At 43.1% G+C, this 7,775-nt stretch overlaps 1 pseudogene; it reads left to right on the top strand.

The window, feature by feature from the left end:
* The first annotated feature begins 3,876 nt into the window (after window positions 1-3,876).
* On the top strand, window positions 3,877-6,730 carry LOC126068790 (ubinuclein-1-like; annotated as a pseudogene).
* Window positions 6,731-7,775: the final 1,045 nt, after the last annotated feature.

Here is a 7,775-nt window from a genome sequence, read left to right as displayed (position 1 = left end):
TTCAGTATGGATTGCACCTCAACATAAAGAAAACAAAAATCCTCACAACTGGACCGATGAGCAACATCACGATAAACAGAGAAAAGATTGAAGTTGTCATGGATTTTGTTTTACTTGGATTCTCAATCAACAGACATGGAAGCAGCAGTAAAGAAATCAAAGGATGCACTGCATTGGGTAAATCTGCTGCAAAGGACCTCTTCAAAGTGTTGAAGAGCAAAGATGTCACCTTGAAGACTAAGGTGTGCCTGAGCCAAACCATGGTATTTTCAATCACATCCTTGCATGTGAAAGCTGGACAGTGAATAAGGAAGATCAAAGAAGAATTGACACCGTTGAATTGTGTTGTTGGCGAAGAATATTGAATATACCATGGACTGCCAAAAGAACGAACAAACCTGTCTTGGAAGAAGTGCGGCCAGAGTGCTCTTTGGAAATGAGGATGGCAAGACTGCGTCTTACATAATTTGGACATGTTGTCAGGAGGGATCAGTCCCTGGAGAAGGGCATCATGCTTGGCAGAGTACAGGGTCAGCGGAAAAGAGGAAGACCCTCAACGAGGTGGTTTGATACAGTGGCTGCAACAATGAGCTCAAGCATAACAACGATTGTAAGGATGGCGCAGGACCGGGCAGTGTTTCGTTCTGTTGTGCATAGGGTCGCTATGAGTCAGAACCAACTCGACGGCACCTAACAACAACACCACCAACAAAGAGAACTTCGAAGAGGAAATCACCAAATCAATACCATTTACAATAGCCCCCAAGGAGATAAAATACTTAGGAATAAATCTAACCAGAGACTTAAAAGACGTATACAAAGAAAACTACAAGGCACTACTGCAAGAAACTTAAAGAGACCTACATAAGTGAAAGAACATACCTTGCTCATGGATAGGAAGACTCAATACTGTGAATGTCAATTCTACCCAAAGTGATCTACAGATACAATGCAACCCCAATCCTAATTCCAATGACATTTTTTAATGAGATGGAGAAACAAATCACCAACTTTATTTGGAAAGGGGAATAGGCCCTGGATAAGTAAAACATTACTGAAAAAGAAGAACAAAGTGGGGGCCTCACACTACCTGATTTTGGAACCTATTTTACCTCCACAGTAGTCAGAATAGCCTGGTAGTGACACAACAGCAGATACATACACCAATGAAACAGAATTGAGAATCCAGACATAAATTCATCAACCTATGAGCAGCTGATATTTGATAATGGCCCAAAGTCCATTAAATGGGGGAAAAGACAGTCTTTTTAACAAATGGTGCTGGCATAACTGGATATCCATCTGCAAAAAAATGAAACAAAACCCATACCTCACACTATGTATGAAAACTAACTTAAAATGGGTCAAAGACTTAAATATAAAATCTAAAACGATAAACATTATGGAAGAAAAATAGGGACAATGCCAGGAGCCCTAATACGTGGCATACACAGAATATAAAACATAACTAACAATGCACAATCTCCAGAAGAGAAGCTAGATACCTGGGTGCTCCTAAAAATCAAACACATGCTCATCAAAAGACTTCACCGAAGATGGTAAAATTGGCACGAAACGAGAGACTGAAAGGGCTGACTCAATAGGGGGAGAGCAAGTGGGAGAAGGGAGTAAGATGTATGTAAACCTACATGTGACAGACTGATTGGAATGGTAAATGTTCACTTGAAGCTTAATAAAAATTAAAAAAATAAATAAATAAAATTAAAAAAAAGGAAAGGGAAGCAAGCAGAGAGTTGGGGACCTCATACCACCAAGAAAGCGGCACCAGGAGCAGAGTGAATCCTTTGGACCTGGAGTCCCTGCACCTGAGAAGCCCCTCGACCATGAGAAGATTGAGGACAAGGACTTTTCTCCAGAGCTGACAGAGAAAAAGCTTTCCCCTGGAGCTGATGCCCTGAATTTGGACTTTTAACCTACTGGACTGTGAGAAAATAAATTTCTCTTTGTTAAAGCCAAAAAAAAAAAAAAAAAAAAGACTTCACCGAAAGAGTAAAAAGACAACCTACAGACTGGGAAAAAATTTTGGCTACAACATATCCCATCAGGCTTTAATCTCTAAAATCTACAAGATACTGTAAAACTTCAACAACAAAAAGACTAATAACCCAATAGGCAAAGGATATGAACAGGCATTTCACCAAAGAAGATATTCAGGCGGCTAACAGGCACATGAGGAAAAGCTCATGATCATTAGCCAGTAAACAAAAAAAAAAAAACCAAACCCACTGCCGTCGAGTCGATTCCGACTCACAGCGGCCCTACAGGACAGAGTAGAACTGCCCCATAGAGTTTCCAAGGAGCGCCTGGCGGATTCGAACTGCCGAACCCTTGGCTAGCAGTTGCAGCACTTAACCACTACGCCACCAGGGTTTCCCATTAGCCAGTAGAGAAATGCAAATCAAAACTACAATGAGATACCATCTCACTCTAGGCTAACATTAATCCAAAACACACAAAAGAATAAAATGTTGGAGAGGTTGTGGAGAGACTGGAACACTTATACACTGCTGGTGAGAATGTAAAATGGTACAGCCACTTTGGAAATCAATTTGGTGCTTCTTTAAAAAGCTAGAAATAGGCGTACCATAGGATCCAGCAATCCCACTCCTTGGAATATATCCTAGAGAAATAAGAGCGGTCACATGAATAGATATATGCATACCCATGTTCATTGCAACACTGTTCACAATAGCAAACAGATGGAAACAACCTCGGTACCCATCAACAGACGAATGGATAAATAAATTATGGTATATTCACACAATGATGAATCCTTGAAACATCTGACATCATGGAAAATCTGGAGGGCACTGTGCTGAGTGAAATTAGTCAGTCATTAAAGGTCAAATATTGTATGAAACCGCTATATAAGGACTCAAGAAAAGGTTTAAACACGGAAGTAAACATTCTTTGAGGGAAGAAGAGGGGAATTCACTAGTTAGACAAGAATTATCTTAGGTGAAGAGAAAGACAACACACAATACAGGGGAAGTTAGCACACCTGGACTAAACCAAAAGCTAAGAAGTTTCCTGAGCACAACCAAACATTTTGAGGGACAGAGTAGCAGGGGCCAGTGTCTGGGGATCATTGTTTTGGGAGACATCTAGGTCAATTGGCATAACAAAGCTTATTAAGAAAATGTTCTGCATCCTACTTTGGTGAGTGGTATATGGGGTCTTAAAAGCTTATGAGAGATCATCTAAAAAAAAAAATCTAAGATGCATCAATTGGTCCCAACCCACCTGGAGCAAAGGAGAATGAAAAATACCAAAGACACACGGACAATATTAGCCCAAGAGGCAAAAGAGCTACATAAACCAGAGATTCCATCAGCCTGACACAGAAGAACCAGATGGTGCCCAGCTACCACCAATGACTGCCCTGACAGTGAACACAACACAGAGTCCTTGAGGGAGCAGGAGAAGTGTGGAGCAGAACTCAAATTCACATAAAAACACCAGACTTAATGATCTAAATGAGACTAGAGGAACTCCAGAAGACATGGCCCTCAGGCTCTCTGTTAACCCCAGAACTGAAACCATTCCTGAAACCAATTCTTCAGACAAAGATTAGACTGGACTCTAAAACATAAAACAATACTCGCAAAGAGTGTGCTTCTTAGCTCAAGTAGATACATGAGACTAAATGGGCAGCTCCTGTCCAGAGGTAGTATGAAAAGGCAGAAAGGGATAGGAGCTGGTTGAATGGGCACGGGAAACCTGGGGTGGAGAGGGGGAACGTGCTGTCACATTATAGGGATTGCAACTAGGGTCACATAACAATATGCATATAAGTTTTTGGATGAGAAATTAACTTGAGCTGTAAACTTTCACCTAAAGCACGAAAAAAAAAAAAAAAAGAAAGATCAAACACAGGGCTTTACTGGGTTGGTGGATGGACATGATGAATCTGTTTCCTCATTGACTGACTTGGGCTTGAAGTACATGATGAGCTTGTTCCTGGTTCTCTGACCACAAAATAAGGAGGATTTTACATTCACTTGAGAACCCTGCAGTTAAGACAAACATCAGAATATGACAAGGACTTCAATAAAGAAAAGAAGAAAAATCACCAAAGCAGCATAAGTTGAAAGAAGGTTTTTTTAATGAGAAGATAAAGAAGAAAAATAGATGACACTTTCGACAAGGAGGAAAAATCAACAAAGGCTAGGTTTTCCAGAGCTGACTTCACAGCTCTCTATGCTGGTAAGGAAAAGAAATGCTCTTGGTCTTTAAAGTGATAAAGAGCTGTTAAAGAAATTTCTGAACGAGAAAGAGGCCCAGGAAAAAAGGGACGTGGAGCACAAGCCTGTAAGCATCTCATCAGTGGAAGCTCAGAGCCTGTGGGAATTCAAGACCCCCTCTGACTCTTTGCTTCTTTGTCTCTGCTCCTGACAACAATTTGCTTCAGGCAGCCACTGCCATGGTCTCCTTAACTGTTTTGGACTTGAAGCAGCTGCTCAGTAAGTCCCCCAGACGGAATACCCTTCCATGATATAAACGATGAAAGAGATTCCCTTGGGTGGGATTAGACCAGGAATTCAGTCAGCCCTCTTCCCCCATTCCCCCAAAGGCCTGCCAGTGCCCCTAGAGAGCACATTAAGCTGCTAAGGGAGAGAGCAAACAATTCTTTACCCAGAAAATTATTAATGGGATCCTAGTTAGCCACCACCTGTCTGTCAGTTTGTCATACTGCGATGGCTTGCATGTTGCTATGATGCTGGAAGTTATGCCACCAGTTCAGAGCAGCTTCCAGACTAAGACAGATGAGAAAGAAAGGCCTGGTGACCTACTTCCAAAAATTAGCCAATGAAAACCCTAGGTTGGAAGGCACTACTCAATGGCTGCAGCAATAGACTCAAACATGACAACGATCATGAAGATTGTGCAGGGCAGGGCAACATTTGTTTTGTTGTACATGGGGTCACCACGAGTCAGAGCTGACTCAAGCGCAACTAACAAGTACACAAAGAGGTGCAAAATTGGAAGCTGCACAGCCACATCCATTCTGAGGTACATGGCTATCTCACATCATTCCTGTCTTGCTACAAAGACAGATTGATCACACTTGCTCAGAAACTTCATTGCTTTGAGCTTGGGAGAATGTCTGAAGGAGCCTCTACGAGAAACTTAAAGCCATTGTCAGGGCAGATGGCCAAGTACAAGGATGAATGCCAGGCACACACATACACACAGAGGCATAAAGATTGTGAAGATGCTGGAACAGGAGAAAGACAAGAAACAGAGAGAACAGATTTGCTCGGATCAGGAAGAAGACTCTGAAAAAATATCAAAGGGACGATGAAATCAGGGAACTGCTCTGTCAGGTGGTAAAGATGAAACTAGAGGACTATGATCTGGAAAGAAACAAGACCCAGTCTGGGGAGGACTACATGAAAGCTTTTCTAGATACTGAAGTCAAAACGCTCTGACCCAAAGGCCGGATGCAGCCCAGGTCTCTGTTTAAGGAAAGCAGACCATGCCATGGGTCCCTGACATCAATACTGAACGAGAAGAAAGTAATGGCTCCTTCTAAAGTCAAGGTGAAAGAATCATATACTAAGCCTGGTAAAAAGGCTTTCATCCCATCAGGCCAAATTGGCAGCCCCATAGCTTTACCACCCAAACATCAGGGAGAAGATCTGAACATTGAGACTTCCAATAGGGTGCTCTCATGTAAGGCATCTGGTAGTCTTGCTATTCCTGCTTCTATCAATCTGGAAAACTAATTGGATAAAGACTTTAATATTATTTTAGCCCTTTGTTAACAGCTGTGTCCAAGGAACTGACTATGTTGAATATCAGAGTGAGTGGCAGCTCTGAATTTGTGCTCTCTACACCCTTGAAGGGGGCATTACTGTTTCAGTGGTAGAATTCTCGCTCATGCACAGCCATCGCCCATCTGTTAGTTGACGCTTGTGTTTTCCTATGATGCTGAACAGGTTTCACTGGAGCTTTCAGGCTTGTCAATCTACTTACAAAAATCAGCTAATGAAAACCCTATGGATCATAATGGTCCAATCTGCAATCGATCATGGGGATGGTGCAGGACTGGGCAGCGTTTAGCTTCGTTGTGCATAGAGTTGTCATGAGTCAGGGCCAACTTGATGGCAGCTAACAGTAATAATGCCCTTAAAAGTGTCTGCAGGAAGAAAAAAAAAGATCACAGGTCTTTTAAGTACAAAAGAAAAAAAAGGGAACTTTCCAAAGCCCAACCCTTCTGCACCACTACCCTCCAGCTCTTTGAATCACCCCCTCAATTTTCTGGCTGAATGGGCACTGGCAGTGGGGCAGTCTTCTCAGGAGAAAAATCCCAAAAGTTCTGGCTACAAAGAACTCTGCTGCCAGGCTCTCCTCAGCAAAAGCTTTCCAGAAGAGCCATAATATAAATTGCAGCACAACAGTTTGCCACTGATATCTCATGGGCTCCAGCCCAAGCCCCCAAGTCAGTCTTTTATGCAGGCAATCAACAAGACAACAGCTTCACTCCTCTACCCCACCCCCACCCATCTCCATTTGGCAACAAACTCCCAGACCCCAAAACTCCCTCCCCCAGTCTCAGCAGTCCCTCCTCCAGCTAGTGAAAACAGTGATCAAAGGGCAGAGCTTCCATTCCTCCAAAGGAGCCTCTTCAGGAGGCACTTCAGCCTCTAGCAGCAGCTCTCTTAAGAATACAGCCTCTTCCTTAGCCATTCAGCCAGCTCTTTAGGGCAATCTTTAAGTCTCCCTTTGCTGACTTTAGCTCCAAACATGGGGTTTCTTCTAGAAGCCCTCACGTCCGAGTTCCACTTCCTTCAGAAACACGCTCCCAGGTGTACAGCCTCCCTCCACAGAACAGTCTGCCAAATGACAGATCCCAAGCCTAGCAGTGAACAAACCTTCTGTTTCCCAGAAGCTGACCTTGGTGGTCCAAATGGAGATTATAGTGATGGGTCCCAAAGAGTAGCAAAGTGACTGACCTCATCTCTAAATCCCACCAGGGTTAGCCACCATATGTTCCTGCTCTGGACATCATAGATTACCGGAGAGTTAAGGAGGGACAGATCTTAGAATGGAGAGAGGTCTGGGTTAGGGGTATGGGCGCATATGTGTTTATGAGTTCCAGCACCGTGCACATCAGTTTGTACACCTATATTTCAAATCTCCCATATACTTTGGCATTTGGCCAGAGTGCTTCATGGAATCCTAGAGGACAAGGGCTCCTTCTGGCCACAAGAAGATCCATGGGCTAGTCATGGTATCCATACTATCTCGAGGCTGTGCGTTCAACAGGACCAAAACCTGGACTAAAGTCACAACTGGAAGACCTAGCCTTGTCTTTTTTTTTTTTAATATTAACTTTTATTGAGCTTCAACTGAACGTTTACAAATTAAGTCAGTCTGTCACATATAAGTTTATATACATCTTACTCCTTACTCCCACTTGCTCTACCCCTAATGAGTCAGCCCTTCCAGTCTCTCCTTTCATGACAATTTTGCCAGCTTCCAACTCTCTCTATCCTCCCATCCCCACTCCAGACAGGAGATGCCAACACAGTCTCAAGTGTCCACCTGATATAATTAGCTCACTCTTCTTCAGCATCTCTCTCCTACCCACTGTCCAGTCCCTTTCATGTCTGATGAGTTGTCTTCGGGGATGGTTCCTGTCCTGTGCCAACAGAAGGTTTGGGGACCATGACCGCTGGGATTCCTCTAGTCACAGTCAGACCATTAAGTCTGGTCTTTTTATGAGAATTTGGGGTCTGCATCCCACT

The sequence above is a fragment of the Elephas maximus genome, chromosome X, assembly GCF_024166365.1.
Source record: "Elephas maximus indicus isolate mEleMax1 chromosome X, mEleMax1 primary haplotype, whole genome shotgun sequence".
In the NCBI taxonomy this organism is placed as follows: Eukaryota; Metazoa; Chordata; class Mammalia; order Proboscidea; family Elephantidae; genus Elephas; species Elephas maximus.
Note: the sequence above shows the minus strand (reverse complement) of the source record. Positions and strands in the feature narration are given on the sequence as shown.